The 19,483-nt window shown below is 45.6% G+C and overlaps 1 protein-coding gene across 1 annotated transcript in view; it reads left to right on the top strand.

Annotated features, from left to right (window-relative positions):
- The window catches only part of CACNA1I (calcium voltage-gated channel subunit alpha1 I), a gene marked incomplete at both ends in the record, with an annotated part of 155,507 nt that overhangs the window by 45,760 nt on the left and 90,264 nt on the right, over positions 1-19,483 (top strand). The gene's annotated exons all lie outside the window — the stretch shown is intronic.

Raw genomic sequence — 19,483 nt, 5'->3', positions numbered from 1 at the left:
ACTAGTTTACATTTTATTTATCTGCTGTGTTGGTAGCAAGCAACCTGGAGTCAGGCAGGTGAGAAAGTACCTTCAGCAATTCCCCTTACTGCAGCCCGCTGCGTAAACCTGCTAGGTTTAAGGAGCTGAGGGCTATGGGGCTTTGCTCTCTGTCCCTGTTAGGATGGCATGCTGTGCTGGGAGCGGGGCTGCCAGCTCCAGGTGTGGAAAATGAGGGTGCATCTCCTGCCCCATCCCACTGCAGCCACTTGTGTCCTTCAGGCTGGTCCTTCCCTGAAGGAGGTGGAGGTGGGGCCAAGCCAAGGGAGGAAAACGGGGTTAGGCATCCTGGGGAACGGGGATAGCTTCCTCCTGGGGGGGCCATATGCTGTCGGCTGTGAGATTAAGCTGTTCCTTTGCTGTAGGCCTCTGCAGGGGTGAGGCTGATGGGGTCTCCCACAGAATAATCTGGTTAAACCGTTCTTCACAGGGCAGATAATCTCCGTGTCAGCACTTGTGAGTTCAGGCCCACTGATGAAAGCTCCTCTGCAGCCAGCTGGGAGCTGGATAAATAGGGCAGATACTGCCTAGCATAATGGGTTTCAGTTCTCGGTACAAACCTCAAAGCCAAAAAGGAGCCCAGTGGAGAAAAAGGGACCAAATGTGGGTGTGTAAACCTGTCCATACATGCGTAGTGTCTCAGGTGCACCCTGGGGACAGCATGCGAGTTCCTGTTGGTGCTTCGGCAGAACTTTGCCCTGGAACTGGTTTCAGCTGGAAATTGCTGATTCAGTGAAATCAGCATAAATTTATTGTCACACACCCTCTGCTGCCAAAATGATGTGCATGTTTTAATCAGCTCTGTGTGTTTCCTTTTGGCTTTGTATGATAATGTAAAAGTCAACATGATAATGGGCGATAGTCAAAACCCTTAGGTCAAAACAATGTATTTCAAACAAGTCAAAGAAAAATGTATTTTTGAATGTATCGTTTCAGGCCATTGCAAATTAAGAAGATGCAGGCTTATGGCACACGGCATGACATTTGACTTCCGACAGCCTATTAGGAATCCATGGCCTTAATGTCCAAACAAACACTCGATAATGTTCAGTTTGTTTATCTTTTAACAGAGTTTAGTTTTGATAACGGCTGCGGGGCTGACAGCTCTGAAGAACAAGCCGTAATGCATTTCTGCAACTCGCATCTTTAAAGCTTGACATGTCCTGGCAACTGTCCTCCGTTTCTGAAGCTCTTTTTCTTTCTTGAAAGAAAAAAAAAAAGTTTCATAGGTGGACATGAACTACATCCATCAAAGCACAAGTTTAGCTGCAAGGTGGACAATGGGGTCTGCAATGCAGCCCGTGTGATTTCGCACACGCTGCTGGCTCCAAGCCCACCCCTCGTGCAGGCTCAGAGGGTTGATACCGTGCTCAAGGCTGCCTGAGACAGCCCATCCAGACGGCATAAACCAGAAGAGGCAGCGTGTGGCCAGGAGTGTAGAGCCTGGGCTGACACAAGAATTTACTGGGGCCACGGGGGTTTGCAGGAGAGGTAAGGATGAAGCCTAGGAGGAAGAGTGGCATTCAGACCTCTGTTCAACCCACCTGTCCAAGACATTTGCTATGCTCTCAGTTGATTTTTGGATAGGAGTCTGCTTGCAAGCTCATGTTTTTAGAACGGGGATAACACTGTGGTAAAGAAGCCACAGGGAGGGCTACCCGCTCATCCTCTTGCCACCCCTGCAAGAATGGAGAAGGCAGGGGTTGAGTCACCTGCTTAGGGCAAGCCTGAGCATATCCATGTCCTTCTTGCTCTTTTGTTTGGCTCCTGTTTCACAGAGAACGTGTGAGCAAGCGAGGGCCTGTGCTGGGAACTAGGGAGGACACAGGGCTGCTGCCTTCCCCCTTCATCACAGCATGGAGGAAGGGGTGAGAAACAGGACCAAACACGTCAAGGATCCTCACTGGGCATAAACAAACAAATATCTCAACAGATCTTGGTGGCGTGAGCTTGTTCTCACAAAGCCGTAGGCGTACCACCCTGACTCCCGTATCCTCCCCGATGCCGGTGCAATGTGGGGCAGCTGGGGGGAAACAGAGCATGATCTCCCTTCCAGGGCTGGAGCACTGCAGGGAAAGGTACTAGTAATGGAAATTGAAATGCAAATTCTTCTTCTGAGTGGAGAAAAGGCCCCCATAAATCAGGAGTGACAGGAACACAAAGACACCATCAGGATGCATTTGCACAATCAAGGGATGTTTCATATATCGGAGAGAACCAAGGCACAGCCTCCGCTCCTGAAATAAACCAAATCCATTTTTTTTTCTCATCAGTGAAGCAGTTTCTGAAATTCACTGTTTGAAGAGCAACAGAAAACAGAAAGGAGATTTGAGTTAAATTTTACACAGATGTGGCGTGTTTTCTAATCCTGACAGGAACATATTTGTTTTAAAGGGTCAGTGAAAAACAAACAATTCCTTCCTGCCTACATATCCAGTGACATAATAGGGATCTGCATTTTTGTTTTTATCTAGATTTGATCATCTTCAAATAAATGATACTGCTGCTGAGAACCTTCATAAATGACCCTTCATAATATAATTGTGTAGTCTAGAAACAGAGTAATTGCATGGCAAAGAAAGAGAGTAGAAATGCTTAAACAGAGGTTGTGTCCACACGACACCAGCAAAAGGAGTCTTGCACAGCATAGAGAGCTTTTTCCTAGTCTTGAACCTATAACCACAACTAAAGGCTTCACCAGCCTGTGCACAGGGCTGGGCAAGCTGGAGGTGCTACAATAGAAAGAGGTGGAAGTTTTAATCTGGCATCAGAAGTGGCAGAGCTGAATTTGGTCTTCCAAGCCTTGCCCTGGATTTTAGCTTCTCTTTTCATCATGCTGTCACAAGCACCAAATCAATCCAGCTTTTTCTGTGGTAACTGATAAAACCCCTGTGTCTTGCTGTCTTCCCTGTTAGAGTTGAGAAAGGTCTTTCAGGCTTACCAACTGACTTCCCTACTAGACAGTGTGTGCTGGGAGTTTCTCTACTTCCATTTAAACGCTCCTAAGGAGCCCCATTCCCATGGGTGAGATATCTTTATTCCAGACCTGCTACGAGGTAGTTTTTTGTGCAGTTTTCAGTGTGTGTCTCAAAACCAGGCTGAGGATGTCCAACACTATCTCTGTGTTGCTGAAAACGTGATTATGGATGTGCAAGTGGTCTAATAAATTGACCATGACAAATTTGAGCTCTGCTTTTGACTGCAGCTGCATGGTCTTGTCCTACATGTAGTGTTGGGTTGCACTGGCAAGACTGAAGCAGTTGCCATCTTCTGTCCTCCACTCTATCCCTCTGGTGAAGGTTCTCCCCCAGCAAGAAGGGCTGAGCGGGATCTGTGTCTGCCCCTGTGCTGCCATGGTTTGCAGGACTGTGCACTGAAATACGTAAATTGGTGGAGAGCTCCACTGACTGATGGAGTTATGTGTACCTGGGCAGGAATAGCCCATATATGACCCTTTTTGAAAGCCGTTGGGTGGTAAGCACTGGAGTTGTCCCAGTTTATATCTCCTCGAACTGAGCCACCATCCTCTGCTATTCCAGCTGTAAAATGGGAATCGGGCAGACAGGCTTTATTGACGTGATTTGGAATGGATTAAAACTTACAATTGAGTTATGCAGGTTCTGTGTTAATAAAACATTTCCATCACACCACCACATGCTCTAAGGCACATTAGAAAGCGGTTGCATTGTGAAGGGTTTGGGGAATTCAGATTTGTTTTCCTGCAGCTACTTTTCTGTCCCTGCCAGGGTCAGGTGCATAATTTGCCGTCAGCCTCACCCTACTGGATCCAGAAAGAATCATCTCTGCTTCTAAAAGGTGACCCATGATAGCTTCTCCAATGCTAAACTTTTTTTTTTTTTATTACACTTCACTGTTTTGAGCCATTTCACTACTGGAAGGGAAGCAGGAGCACTGATAGAAAGTGGGAGGATCCATCCTATGAAAGGGTGATTCTCTCCTTGGATTGCATACAAAACTGGCTGTGTTTCCCTGGGAATGCCATACTGCTCTCCTCTGCCTTGGTTGTTTTATCCCAGTCTTATGCTGTCTCACTAGCCTGCTGGTGGAACTGTTGGCGTTGACAGTGCTCTGGGATGATGAATGAGAAACAAAAAACTGACTCAGAGTGGTCACAGTGACTAGGTGAATAGGGAATGAACTCTTCCCCCAAACAGTCAAACATACATGCACATCCACACTGGTCCCTTTTTATGTATTATGCAACAAAATAAATACACACATATACATACAATATATACATAACACATAATTTGTATCTAATGTATTACGTTTATATATAAATTTATGTACTACCAAGATGAGAGGAGTTGGGGCCAAAATTGGTGGTCTGGGAAGGGGAGCTGGAAATAGTTGTCTAATTCCACTTCAAATTGTTGAGGTCTTCTCTGTGTTTGGACAAGTTCACTGTCTCTGGGCTGTGATTGCTCTATCTAGTACCTTGTCTGTGCAGCCTGTAGAGGATTGCTGACTTCAGTGGCTTTGTTTTGAACCTTGATGGGGTGGGAAGGTGCTAAAGGGTCACAGCAATTCCTTCTGTAGAGCACAGGGTTTCAGTGCAATGAGGGTAGGGAATAATGATCTCTTATTGCTTGGTTTCTTTTAAATTAGGGTTAATGGGAAAAAGTTGGGGAATTCTCACACATGGGAAGAAAAAGCCTTCTCAAGAGAAACTTCTCAAGTTTCCAAATAGCTGCTTCTGGCTTAAAATACAGGATTTTGACCTTTTAAAAGTAACATGTGCATCAAATACATTATCAGAAAGCCTGGGTATGCTAGCTGAAGAAATAAAACACTATACAAACCATCAAAATGCCTGAACATACATACGTCCCAATGAAAGCCCTGTATCAGCTGATGATTTTCCTATGTATGTGACCTATATCCTTGTATATGTTACACATGCATAGGCATACTTCCTTTGGAAAGCAGCCTATAACAGGGCCAAGGTAAGTCTATAATTTCTTTTTTATACACCTTCAAACAAAACCCTGCAAGGCAGCATCCAGGAAGCTGAAAGGAGGACTGTGAGAGAGAAGGTTGACTGCTAATGGGGGAGGAAAGGATCTGGCATGTGTGTGTGGGGAAGCTTCATGGAAATGGTCTTAAAACATGGAAAGATAGACAGGACTAGCAGAGAGGTTTGGACATGACAGCATAGCCCAGCATGATGATTGTCACTTGGAAATTCATGGCTCTGTGAGGCTGAAAAGTATGTTTGAAGAGTTGCTAGAACTAATTACACTGGAGAAATGAAGCTGGGCTTAAACAAACAAAAAAAAATGATAATAGGGGTCACCGTACACAAAATATTGGTGCGAATTTGTGATTTTTCCTCCATATCCTCCTCCCCAGTCTTAGTGGCAGGTGGGTGGGAAGGGTGCAGAGCAAAGGAGAGGGGCGTGGGGGGGGGAAACCTTATCGGCCCAGCACAGCATGTAGGGGTTTGAGCACGTGGCCTGCCCCAGAGCTGGCACGCTGTGGCTGCTCTGGCCGCTGCCTGGCAAGGGTCCCTTGCCCCATGGGGGTCGCAAGACCTCAGCCACCTGGCTGTTGTCTGGTGATTTGTCATCCTCCCCAATGGCGGGCGGGTGTTGGGAGCAGAGCTGGCTTTGGGGACAGGCTGTTCTTTCCGGGAAAGTGAAGGGAGATATCCTGTGCTCGTTTTTCGAGATTTACTGCAGGTCTTCAGAGGCTGGCTCCTCCAGGCATGCCAAGTCTGTCTTTACTATCCTGACCTAAGCTCTGGTTTTACTTTTCCTTCCGCTCGTTGTCATAAATAATGTGAAAGCTCTTTAAATGCAGTGAAGCAAAGTGAGTGCTCAAAGTGCACCTGAGAGGAGGCTGTGCTTTACGTGCCCTGGAGGTGCAGACACCTCCTGCTTCAGCTCCTGCTGTAGGAATAGGTATGGCATCCTCTCTTCCAGAAATCTGGTGGTGCAGAGGAGTTTTCTCACCTTCTGAAGAGGTGCTATGGCAGGACCATCCCTTCTTTTCCTCTCTGATAAGTGGTGACTGCAGACAACCGAGGGAAAATGTTTTAGTCCTTTAACTGACTAAGGCCAAGGTAGATATCCTTCCTGCACAACACAATGTCCTGTGGGAATGGACATGTAAAGCAACACATGTCCTGGTAGCAAAATGGGTGGTTGCTTGAGGCATGGGTCACAGCAATGACTTCTCATCCCTCAGGCCTTTTTCTGCCTCCTGACTTTCCAGGAAAAATTTTCTTTTGCACATTTTTCTCATGTCCCTTGTCAAGTCCTGTCACCACTGATTTGCCACAGCTAAGCTGAGGTGGGACAGACCAAGGTCTGTTGCTGCTTGGAGAAGCATGTGTACGTGGTCAGCGGAGTATTAGATGTGCAACTAGATGACAGGACCCTGTTTCCCTCCAGTTCCCGTACTCACTTTTCTTCAGAGCTCCTGTCAGGCTCAGTAGCACTTTGCTGATGGTGATGATGAAGATGCACTTGGTACTGTCAGTTTGCATCTGTGGTGCTTTCCCAGCCAGGTGGCAATCTGGGTTTGAGAGACGTCAGCTTGTGCAGGAGCACAGACAGCTCCTGGTTTGGTTTTGATAGTCACTATGTTGGCTGCATAAGCTGAGTGGATGTGCTGTGCAAATATGCTACAGGGAAAGGAAATTGTTGTCTGCCATGCAGACAGCTGGATATGTGATGACCATAAGACCTGTAAGAGAATTTGCCTACTGGATATAGGGGTGTTAAATCCCTCAAGGTATGTGAGTACCTCGAAGACAGCTGTGGAGGAGCCTGTGGTCATGGAACATCTTAGTATCAGTGATATAAGAATCTGTAGGAAAGAAGTCTTGAAATCTAAGGGTAGGTTATCAGCAAGAAAGCCTGTAGCTAAAGCTTCTATGATAGTCTTTTCTAATACGCTGCTGTCTCCATGTCTGATTGTATCTGGATGGGAAGAACCATTCTCAGATGAACAAAAAGATTGTGTAGAGAAGATGTGAGCTTTGTTAGGGAATATTTTTGGGAAGGAATACGCTGTACATAAGTGGTAGGAGAATAAATTTGCAGAAAGTGACGAGTCTGGTAACTGCGTGTATCCTGAGTGTAGCAGTGGCTGGTATGTTATCTCAGAGAACAGCGTATGAAGCTACTGCTCCTGATGGGCCCTTGGCATGACTGCACTTGGCATGAAGCAGCCCTCCTAATCCACAGAGAATGTATTTATCACATACAGCCGGTCACTGGTGCCCACCATTGCCAATGTCTCGTCAATGTCTTGTCTTACTGAGCTGGGCACGTTATCAATAACTTGGTGTCTCTCTGGCTTGGTGATCTACTGATCCAGGGCATTTCAGAGATGAAATGTCTGCATCATGATGCAGCCTTCCCTGTGACCCCACCTGAGCCCTGTCCTCTGGGGCAGGGGGAGATGGCTGGTTTTGTACTCTACTCCCCAATATTTTGTACTAGTTGTGTCTCAGCTAAACAGTCATCTTTATTTCATCTTTACCGTAAAGTTACTTTATTGCTATAAGCAAAAGGGAAGCAGGCTGCTGGAAATGAGGTAGTTAAGCAGGCAGTATTTAAACAGTATATGTACTGTGGAGAGGGGGGAGGAATCTGAGGGTAGCTGACTAGTAGAGAAGGCAATGAAACCAGCATGGGACAATGAAAATGCAAGTGATCCTTTGGTGCTCGGTAATTAACATGATGGAAGATGGATGGCTCTGAGACAGTGAAGAGTAATCCAATAAAGGAGCAGCTCCTGCAGAGCCACACAAAAGTGGGGATCATTGGTAAAAGTTAAAACAAACAGATGCATAGGAAGGACTCTGAAAAGAGAAAGGGAAATACTTGGTATGGCTGGAAAGGATGGGGCAATGAGCTAGACTGTAACTTGTCTATCCAAAATGAAATGAGATTAATGCACATCCATAGTTTCTGATGGGAAACTGTACAGGGAAAAATAAGTTAGGCTGTAAATAAGGGGAGGAGGCATATATTTCCAGAGGCTGTCAAAAACTCCAGAATAAATAGAGTGTGAAGTTGAATCTATATGAAAGCAAATAGGTCACAGGAATACGAATGTGGTAATGGCGATGTACTAGTGGTCCTAAATCTGAAGAGAGGTGATGAATACAGGCAGAAAGACATCAAAGAGGTAGCAAAACTATGCTGTACTGATGATGGAGGCTTTAGCTAGCCTGTGCTATTAGCAACTTACAGTGTAGGGACCACTTTTTTTGGAGCTGGCCATTCTGCAGTCAAACATGTTGATAATTTGTGCTTATGTAGCATGCTTTCATCAAAGGAACCTGGAGTGCCCTTGGATGATAGCAAATTCTTTAGCAGATTGAAAAAAAAGATGCATGGGTATGAGGTTGGACTTAGTGTTACAATTCAGCCCATAGTTATGATAGTGTATCTTGAGATCCCAAAGATTTGAGATCCCAATGAAGGTAGCAGTGGAAGATGGAGGTAGAGAGCGTAGGTCTTCTGGCTCCTGCTTGTCTCCGCACTGCACACCTGAACAGCCAGAGACCTCTCTGAGTGGGTGCAGGGAGCCCTATGTTTATGGTAATCTATATGCAGTACACTACTTGCCTCTATAAAGTGGAACTTGGACACTTTTTCCATTGTTCCCAGGGAAGACTTATGGGAGAACCATTCTCCCTGTGGGCACTGTCCTCATCAAATGCAGTTGTAGTTGAGGTGGAGAATGATCTTAGGTCAAAGACACTGGAGAACGAACTAGGAGACTCTTGCTCTGTTCCCAGCTGTGACCTATGTCTCCTATCTGCCCTTGGGTAAGTCTGCTCATTTCTCTGTGCTCTGGCTTCTTATGTGCAAAGCAGAGATCGTAATGTGTCGTTAGCCTGTCCTGTTCGGTTAGATTAAAAACTCCTTGGAGCAGGCAGCATGTTTTACCGCATGTTTATGTAACATTTTGCATAATTTGAATTTGATCTCAGCTAGTGTCATCTAGGACACGTGGAGATACCTCATAAATAATACTAATAATACTTTAATATTGATAATGCTTAGCACATTCACAGCATTTAGCCCCCCTGAAAGAGCATTCAATACTGTCGGCATCGCAGTGATTGAGCATGAGTCATGTTGGCTCCCTTCCCTGTCATGGTGCAATCTGTCAGCTAGCCAGAAAGCTGAGGGGTTTAGTGAATATGTACTGGGTGTCAGGAACCTGAATTTTAATGCAGTCCCAGGCAGTGACTTATTGTGTGGTATCTGGGTAATGTTTTTTCTAAAGTGGACTTGGATCTTTGGCCATCCGACTTGAGGCAGTGGGAGCCAGATGCTTGGAGGCTTGGAGCTTCACAATTCTTGTTGGCTGTGTTAGAAATGACAAATATTACACAATCCTGAAAACCAGGCTCTAAGAAGCTTGTGCACTGGAGAACCCAAATCAGGGGCCACTTTGGAAAAACCTGCTCCTCTCCTGCTTGCTTGCTTATCAGTAACAAAGGGGAAGTATTTATGTATCTTAAGAGGTAGTTGTGGAAATTGGTAAAAGTTTACATAGTGTTTTGAAGTAAGCACTGGATTGTTTAGATAATCTCATTTTCACTGAGTGCTCTTTGTTGCAGGATGTAAGAGGAGGGAAGGAACAGAAAGAGAGCAGATGTACAAGGAGAGTACTGGCACATCTGCTCATCCACTACAGAGTCCCTTCTCCTCAGACGAGAAGCTTAAATAATGAGCATCTCTTTCTCCCCTCACAGGTACCTCTGTCACACATACATGTCAGGAACTTCCTTTTCAGGAGGCCACCCATAGCCCATTTGTGTCCTCAAAGAGGTTCCAGCAGCTGCTGTGAGCCTGTGTGCTGGCTGGAGCTCCTAGCCTCCGGTTATCTGCTGAGATGGATTGGCTCAGTCATTTGCAATCAGTCCTTCCTCCAGGCATGCATCCTGCAGGCCAGTTCTTCCAGCATACCCTTTGGGAACCAGGGCAAAGGGGCCTGGGATGTATCCAGCTACAAGCCTTCAAAAAAAAAAAAAACCCCAAACCAAACAGTGAGGGGAAAAACATGCATTCAAAGTAGGGGGTGGTGGTATCTTGAAACTCTGAAAATAATGAGTTTTGTTTAATTACAACCAATAATGAAACAAACAACAGGAGCTCATACCCAGCTCTTTTTGGTATTGCTCTGTATTTTGCTTTGGCTGTATGCAGTTTCTTCTGAGTGACCTTACCAAGCACTCCCAACACTTCTGAAATAATCTTTATTTACTTTGCTGCAGAGCTTTGTCACTGCATGACTCTTTCTGTACTAAAGCACTCATCAGAAAAGCCTGCTAAGCTAAGCACCAAGCACATGATGTATCGTGCATAATGCTGTATCCACTGAAAGCATCGCCTGTCTGGGAGAAGGGAGAAAGGGAAAGTGGCTTTATCCGGTCTTTCTGCCTCTCTAATTCAGGACTGCTACTGGAGTCGGAGTACCCTCCAAGATCAATTAGCCTTGGAAACTGGATGTCTGGAGGAACAAGGTGCTCCCTTCCATGTCCTTCACCAAGTGATGTGCTGGGGTACAGGATACTGCCCTGGCACCTCCTGCACAGAAGGACGCATACTCCTTTTAAACTGTAAGAAGGTCCATAATCTGTCCTTTGTGCTTTCATTATCTCCACATTCCTGCAAGGATGGCCTTTTATCAAAGGTGCCCTGCACTCCCTTCAGAAGTATTTGAGTCGGGAGTCCCTGGGAGCTCAGCTTGGACTCACGTGACCTTTGCCAGAGGTGGGTGGGAAGTTGCAAAGGGTGGAAGAAGCAATCTGTAACATCTCTGAAAGCTAGGATGGACTAGAAAGACAGCACTGATGAACAGAGAGATCAGTGCAAGAAAAAGGACCAAGAACAAGAAGACAGTGTGAGCTTTAGACCTTCAGTGCTGGTGAAGTTTCTTCTACCTGTTTTCTTGTCCAGGGAAAAATAGCTTCTTAATCACAGACAGATGTTTTCACCATCCCTTTGTATTTGCTGTAAAGTAGTAGGGGAGAAAAACAACCCTTGAATGCAACACCCAGGATCCACATCTGTCTGTTCCCCATATGTCTCTGCTGTAGTCCTGAGGAGGTGCCCCCCAGTCCTCCAAGCCTGGGCAGTGACAAGCAGCCGCATAACAGCGTGTGTTTCGGGAGGTTCATTGGAATATCCTCTTTGTGGCCCAACAGGCTGTTTCCCAAGGCCCACGGAGCCTAAAACCCACAAGAGGACACAACCCACACCTATAAAGCACCCGAAAGTAAGATGAGAAGACATCACTTTACTGGGAAGATGAAAGTTGCACTGGAAATGGAAGGAGTCAGCCATGCTTTAGACTCAGCTTGGCACTTTGCTGCCAACTTTCCCCCCCTTTTACCTGTTTGCATTTGTGAGCTACCAGAGAGCTCGTCTGGTAGACTTGAGGGACAAAATGTGGTCTCACCAAAATCAACGGGAGGCAGGGCTCTGTATGCTGTAAAAGGTCCCACAAAATGTTGTGCATCCTTAAGGGCCTGTGTGTCTTCCAAAACCTGGCCCTTTGTTCCTGAAGAAACATTTATTCCCCTCTTTATGCTGTTTTCATTCCAAACATTTAAGCATTTCTTTCCACTGGGCGGGGGGGGGGGGGGGGGGGCGGGTGGGGAAGGAGAGCTCTCGAAATCAAAAGAGAAAGAGGCCAAGGCAGAAGGAAAAAAACCAAAACAAACCAGAACAAACATTAGGAGCAAGGAGGGGGGAAGCAATACCTTCCATTTTTTTTTTAAATTCTCTTACTTTCCCTGTCCTCCCAAATCCATCATCACTAGTTCTTTCCTTCTCTCTTTCTTGAAGCTGTGTTACACAGACACTGCTATTATAGTGCTATATTTCTTTGGTGGGTATGTCTAGGGGACCCACCCAAGATAAGGACCCCATTCAAACCTATCATGATATGAAGGACAAAGGACGGCAGTACTGTCAAACATGGCAGGACTGTTACATCAGTTTGACAGGTACTGGGGAAGACTTATACACAACTTTGGATGATGTTTCTGTGAGGCAGGGCAATGAAGCGCATAAGCAAAGAGGGAGGATTTGCAGAGATTTTGATTTTTCTTGCAAAGCACTACATGTTTTTACACTTTCGAAGGAAATTTCCAATGATCACATCCAGATTAAATCAGATAACAAGCCAATAAAAATACCCCACCATGGATCAGGCTCTGGTTTGAGAATGGTGATTCCATCAGCCTCTCTGACTGGTCTTCTCACTTCCTGGGGCCATGCAGGATGGGGGCCCTGTATCAGGGCATTCAACTGCCCCATTCAAATTCAGATTTTGTCACTCTCGAGCACATCTCTAATTCACATCACTCCTGGACTACAAACACCTTCCTGCCTTGGTCTGCCAATCAGGTCTTCTCTGGAGCAGAGGTCCAACTGAGTGCAAAAACAAAGACTAGCTCTTCTAAGATCCCTACTTTGCCACTGATGTCAGTAGGGAGCTGCCTCCACAGAATGAAATACCAGTAAGCAGTAAGAGCTCTGCAGTTTGGATTCCAGCTTTGTGGTCCAGGGGTTTTGCTCTGGTGGTCCTTCCCTGGTGTCTGTTACCTGTACAGATCCATCTACAGCAGGAAGCAGCTGCTGAACCTGCCACATTGACTAGGAGATTTTGGAGCAAAATTCTTTCAACTGTCATACAGCATAATAATCTTCCAAGCTGCAGTCCTATCACCTCATGCTGTGACCTTGTTAAAGCTCCTAATGTGAAGCCAGGTCTGGTTTTGGATGGTGATCTCCAAGGCAGAGCCAGAATGCTGCAGGAGGCACCATTTGGGAGTTAGCAGGAGGTGCAATTCCTCAAGTCAGTCCCGAACGGAACCCACAGCATGGTGGAATGTTGCTTTGCGGGCAAGACAGACATGCAGCCGCAGTCCCAGCCATCTGAGGAAATTAAAAAGCTCTTTCTCCAGGAACAGTCATTACCTCTAATACCCTGCTGAAGTTTAAAATCGGGTAATTACTTTCTTCTGACCTAAAAAAAGATTCTCGGGTGTTTTTTTTCCTAGATACTATATTTTTTTCATGCTTCCTATAGTAAACAGCTTCATAGGAACGTTACATGCTGTTTAACAGATGCTCTGTTGCACCCTGAAAGCTAGATGCAATTTGGAGATGTGTCATTATCGGTAGAGAAGCTTTGGGGCCCAGCTGCTACAGGCAGGAGATAATCATTAATAGTAGGGCTGTGTAACAGTATTGATGAAGATGCATGGTATTAGTGAGATATTTGAATAATTAGCTGTGGGATCTGTGCACCTTTTCTAAAGCAACCTGGTGTTTTCTTCAGAAGATCAATGTATATCCATCCAGGTGGTGTGGCAGCCAGCCAGAATTCTTGGCATAATTTGCACTGGCTTTAGGACCAGCGGGCTCTCATATGGTCAATGTGGTGAAGAGCATCGCAAAGAAGCCTTTCTTCTTCTCTGCAGCCTCCCATTTCATTAAGGGCCCTTTGGCCTGTTACGGCCCTACACTAGGTCAGAGTGCTCTCGTTGACTTCCTATTTCTGGAATATCTGACGACTTGTCTCATTGCATTAATACCTCTGTCTATTTGCTCTTCAGATTCCTTCTTAGCCTGTTAATCTCCATTGTACATTTTTCCTGCCAGACGCTAAATTTCTTTCTATCAGTTTTGGTTTTGCTGGACTTGAGGGTTTAATGGATTAAATTAGCAGGTCTGAATAAATCATTATGGTAAGAGTTTTAAGAAATGAGAGATTTGCTTCAGTTTGTTTCAGTAATGAAAAAAACCCACCAACTTTCCAAAAGCCATCTTCAGTACTCGCCTAACTCCCCGGGGGAATAGGGTATACGAGATACAACTAATAGTTCTCATTGGTCTCTAAGCTAAATCTGAATTTGAGCTGTGCAGCCAAAAGCATGTGTGACCTTGTACAGGACCTGCTTTCTGCACAGTCCTGAGAAGTTAGACTGGTCAGAGAGGCTGACATATGCTGCTTTGTTTTGTTAGTGTTTATCTGATTTAATATGGATATGACTTAGGTTTTTTTCTTTTTTAATTAATCTGTTCTTGATGTAAAGTCACTTCCAAAGGGCAGAAACATTGAAATATTGCCAAGCACTTAAAATCTCTTTACTGCCTCCCACTTCTGTAGTTTCTTGTCCTGCGTCCCAGTAACACCATTGCAAGCCATGTGAGTTTTCCCTAGTGCCTCTCAAATCAACGTAACAGTCCTGCCATGTTTGGCAGTACTGCAGTCCTTTCCGTGGCACCAATATTGTGAAAGTCTTGAAGACCTTAGTGATGCATATGTCAGCTGTCTAAAGTTCAGGTGCTCCTCTTTTATGAGAAGAGGGTATAAATGATGACGTGATGAAAGCAAACATGCACAAGAGATTACATGACATGGAAGACCTAGAGCACGCTGACCTTGAGGGCTTGCAAAAAGACTTTATGGCTTGGTCACCACGAAATCCCAGGATTGCAATGCTGGCTATTGGTATTTAATTTCCAATTGACTTAGATCTCAAAAAGTTCTAAGGTCAAAAAATCACAACCTTTTTTTCTGTAATGCTGAAACATTTCTTTGCACTAAAAAAGACAAAGAAGAAATGTTTCAGCCTTTCCAAAATAGGACTTTTTGTTCTGAGAAATATTTTGATTGTTTTGATCTATTTGAACAGAAACACATTTTGAGATGTATTTTCCTTTGAACATCAGATGTTACATTCAACTTTTTCTGGGGGGTTATTTTAGCAGAATGAGGCTGAAGAGAAAGAACCCTCTTGCTTCTGTTGGCTTGTTTTGCAGAAGACAACTGTGAAACTCCTATGCATCAGCACAGAAGGAAAAAAAAGTAGTGAGTGGTGATAAGAAAAAAGTGAGAGGGGGAAAAAATGAAACTCACCTGTGAGGGTATCTGTAAAAGCCAACAGCAATGAGGGAGAGAAAATAAGCACTGCTTTCCCTGAAGCTACTTGTTTCTCTGACCTTTACAACACAAATCACTCCTTACATTATAAATGAAATATTAGCTGTCCTACTGCAGTTACAGCATCCTACCAGCTTCTTGCAGAAGGGTCACAAAGCAGGGGAGGAAAGTAGGGAAGGAATACAGCACTGTCCTTAGTTTATTTCAAAAGGAGGGAAAGAAAATGCAATCACTGCAAACTGGAATCACAGGGTGCAGCCATTTAGCTGGTGGGATGAGAGGGAGGTGGAGAGGAGCCCTAAAGGGGAAGCAGAGAGGAGTGATCATGCAAAAGTGATGTCTCACCTGCAGGCTGCCCACAGCTGTGCCTTCCTGGCACTGGCTCAGTGGGAGGCCATGAGGAGTTGTGTGCACGGGTGGCTGGTGTTTGGGATGCGTTGCATGGGGCTCGGTGTTCCCAGTTGTCCCTGAACTGCTCTACCACAGTGGGCTCTTCTGTTTTGGGGCAGGAACAGATGCCACCATGACCAGCCACACCACAGAGCTGGCTTTTTCCCCTTGCTGTAAGTGCTTGGTAGCCAAGGCGTTTCTACTGCAGGTTAAACAGGTCTGAGATGTTCAAGACCTGAATTGGCACAAGGCATACCCTAGGAGTGGTTTGGAGATAGCAACAGGAAAGACTGAGGGCTTGTTGTGCTTGTAAATCTTCTACATTTTCTGTGCTGTTAGGAGCACCAGCTGCTGGGGAGCTCTTTGGGCCTGGTGTACTCTTACTCTTCAGCTGATACTAAAGGAGGAAGAGGAGAGGGGACCCCAAAGTTTTGCTCTTTTGTATTTTTGTCAGTGATAAAAAGCAGAGATTGAGGCTGATCCCAAGAACATTAAGTGGTACCCAGTTTTCCATGTGTAAGCTATTTACAGCTCTAATACAGCCCCAGTACAATACCTTGCTTCTGCTATTTGTCATTCAGGAATTAAGCCCAAAAGCTTTGCCTGTATCCCACCACCCATTTCTAACATCATCTTGCATTATGCTTAGTCATGTTATCAAGCACTACCACAGCAGGTCCAGCTCCCAGAAACACCTGCACGTGTCCTTACCTGTCCTGTAACTTTTGGCTTTCAGCACTGACTCCATCCCAGATGGTCTGCGGTGGATGATGGTTCTCTACTGGTGTGTGCTGGTGATGCATGTCCCCCTTGAGTCTCTCCCCACCCCAGACTTTCCCTGTCCATTGGAAGACATTGTGGAGTATCAATGGATATGTGGCGGCTGGCTTCAGGCAGCAGCTGCATGGACCCTGGTGGGGGTGTGGAAGGACGAGGAGGGGACCCATCAGAAAAGCAAAGTGTTGCTGCCACAGGCAGGCACCATGTATAGAACCAGTACAAGGAAACGCATTTTAGGCAAAAAATAATAAACCTAGATATGGGTCTTGATGCCACAAGACAATGCTGACACCAAGAGCTTAACAGGACTCTTATAAAGAGAAGACAGTTATGTGGATAATGATAATAACCCATGGTTAAAGGAGTCAAGAAACCTTTTTCCCTTTCTGTGTTTTTCTTTTTGAAATGAGAGGCGTGACTCTTTTATCCCTGAGGGCTTGAATCAACTGTGAACTGTCACTGTTAGGGAAAAACCTCCCTTTAAGGGCAAGTTATTACATAGCGGATTGCTGCAGATTTTCTGGTACCTTCTTCTGAAGCATCTTGTGGTGGCCAAGGGAGAGGAGCTGACCATGGGCAGAAATGCCTGGGTTTCCTTTTAGTTTCCAAAACTAAAACCGTTGGAGGCCCCAGGCCTCTCTGGGAAAAGTGTCAGGAGTGAGGCCGTGGGAAGGGAGACCAGTGGTGAGGAAGGACCACGGCAGAGGGGTATAGCACGTGCACAGGTTCATTTGTAATTAGGAGATTTGAACTTCAAAAGAAGTTAATTAGTAATGAAACTTCTGACTGAATGATGCAGATTGTGAAGACCGGCTTTGTCGGCAGCTGAAATTAATTACAGGCTCAGGCACAGGGAAAAGGAGGGGGTGAAGAATGCGGGGAGGGGGAGGCATCATCGAAAGAAAGATGATAAACCTGGCTGCAGGCTGTTGCCATGGTGACGGGAGGCAGTCACTGTGGTTGACAGTGGTGACACATTGAAGGCAGCAGGTACTTCTAATTACCCCCTCCACCGACCCAAGCAGGCAGCAACCCCTCCTGACTCGGGGCAGGAGATGCTTTGGTTTTCTCCTAGCACTTTCTTCTTCTCCGCTGCAGGTTGGATGAGCCTTTTCAGGGTCCCCCCCTGCTCTGAAAGGAAAACCGTGGGGCAGCAGGAGGAAAGCTTTTCCTAATGTCACTTTAATAGCCTGGGAGCAGCCAGCGATTCAGCAGCATCCTCAGGAAACCTGGACAGCGCTGGCAAACTTTCAGAGAGCTGGTATCCAAAAAGCAGGGGAGGAGAAATTGAGTGCAGCCAGCCACAGCTTTTTGAGCAAGAAGATCAAGCCTCACGCATCTGGCCCAAATTGCAACATTTTTGGGAGTGCTCACTGCGGCTGGCCAGGTCTTGTGCTTTGGGGTCTTGCCAGCTGCCCGCAGGTCCCCTGCCATGATCTGTGTGGCCTGGGGGGTGACCACTGCAGAGAGGAGCAAAGGGAGCATGGGAGCGTCCCAACCACCCACGTGTTGCTGCTGCTGAAGCATATGCACAAAAGTGTACATCTGTATGAAATAAGCCCCTGAGTCCGAGCCCCTTTGCCTGAATTCTCCAAGTTTGGCTGCAGTCAGAGAGTAATCCCTGCCTCCTGAGTGTCTCATGTCATGTTTTCTGGTTGTTTGCTGAAGAAAAAACACTGGCTTATAAAACAACTGCTTTTCATTTTTTATGTATTAATTTCATCCAATTGAAGTGAAATTTCAGAATAGCTGGGGGCTATTCTGAGCACTGGCTCTGTCCATACGTCTCCGACTGCCTTATGTCCAGGGAGAGGGACTTTTGCAGTGGCTCAGCCCACATAAACTTTTTTGACAGCTCGAAGAGTGTCATTTGTCACTGATCCCTCTGTCAGGGCTTCACTGGCACTGCCTTTCGAATAGCTGTCAAAGCACCCGTTGCAAAATGAGCGAGCTAGGACTGCTTAGCCTGGAGAAGAGAAGGCTCAGGGGGATTTTATCCACGTGTATAAATGCCTGATGGGAGGAATAAAGGAGACAGCCCAACTCTGCACAGCGGTGCCCAGTGACAGGGCAAGAGGCAAGGGGCACAGGTTGAAACACGGGATATCCCATTTAAATGTAAGAAAACACTTTTTCACTGTGTAGATAGTCAAACACTGGAGCAGGTTGTTTAGAAAGATTCGGATGCCTCCATCTTGAGAGGTATCCAAAACCCAACTGGATGTGACCCTGAGCAATCTGCTGTAGTTGGACGCTACTTTGAGCAGAGCGTTTGGACAAGATGACCTCCAGAGGTCTTTCCCACCTCAACCGTTCTGTAGTTCTGTAATTCAGTGAAAGATGACACTGAACAGATTTTGTAAAGTTCAGAAGAGAATTGCAGTCTTACCTGAAAAGCCTGCAGGAGCTAATGGAAACCTTTCCAATTGCTTTCCTGGGCTTTGGATCAGGTCATTAAAGAAATGTGTAAGAGAGAGAAAAGTGGAAAGTTGAAGTTGTGTTGTGTAGACGTCTGAGGGCAAACATTTTATTCATGCCCTTTTGGTGTATTCCTCTCAGGAAAGGCCTCTGGTTTTGAAACCTACATCAAGGGTGGGCTCCATGCGCATTACTTTGTGCAGCACTTGGGATTAACTTAGTGAGGAATAGTGATAACACATTCTTGAAATCACCTTGTAGCATGATTGGCACAGTAGAGCTGGTGCCCTGCTCTTGTCTGATTTTGCAACAGAAGGTAGCTCACTGAAAACCAGGTGGGGGAGGAGAGAAAGAATTAATAATCTTCTACATCAGAGTGTGCAGGTTAGTCATGAATCACTGTCAGAGAATGAGCATGGAATAGTTGCTCAGAACAAACCATAGATGTTGAGTGTCTTTCAGAATTGTCCAGAGATACATGCTACCGTTTTGGATTCAGTTCTGCAAGGACTGAAAATGGGTGCACTCAATGGGTTGTATTTTAAATGGATAATTTCTTGACTCTGTTAGTTTAGATTAAAAAAAAAAAATTCTCTAAAAAAAGGAAACTGAGCAGTTATATTTGTGAGGTGTGTTAAAATACCCAGGAAGGATTCTTCTGCCAGAGGTTGGAGGTCCATTCTCAGATCTACATCACTGCTTTGCAATGTGAGTGCTGGAAAGATATCACAGAAACATGCCCACTTTTAGGTCTAAAACACTGTAAATGAGTGCTTGGATAAGTGTGTATCAGGTCTTAAGACTCCTTCATGAAGAGAGGGATGGTGAAGAGGAGGCAGGTAGAGAGTGTGAAGAGCACAAATACACCATTTTTACCCTTTTTTGTAAGATATAAATGAAGTGG

This window comes from Phaethon aethereus, assembly GCF_964289735.1.
Source record: "Phaethon aethereus genome assembly, chromosome: 1".
NCBI classification, from domain to species: Eukaryota; Metazoa; Chordata; class Aves; order Phaethontiformes; family Phaethontidae; genus Phaethon; species Phaethon aethereus.
The sequence above is the reverse complement of the archived record's forward strand: the minus strand, read 5'-3'. Positions and strand labels throughout refer to the sequence as shown.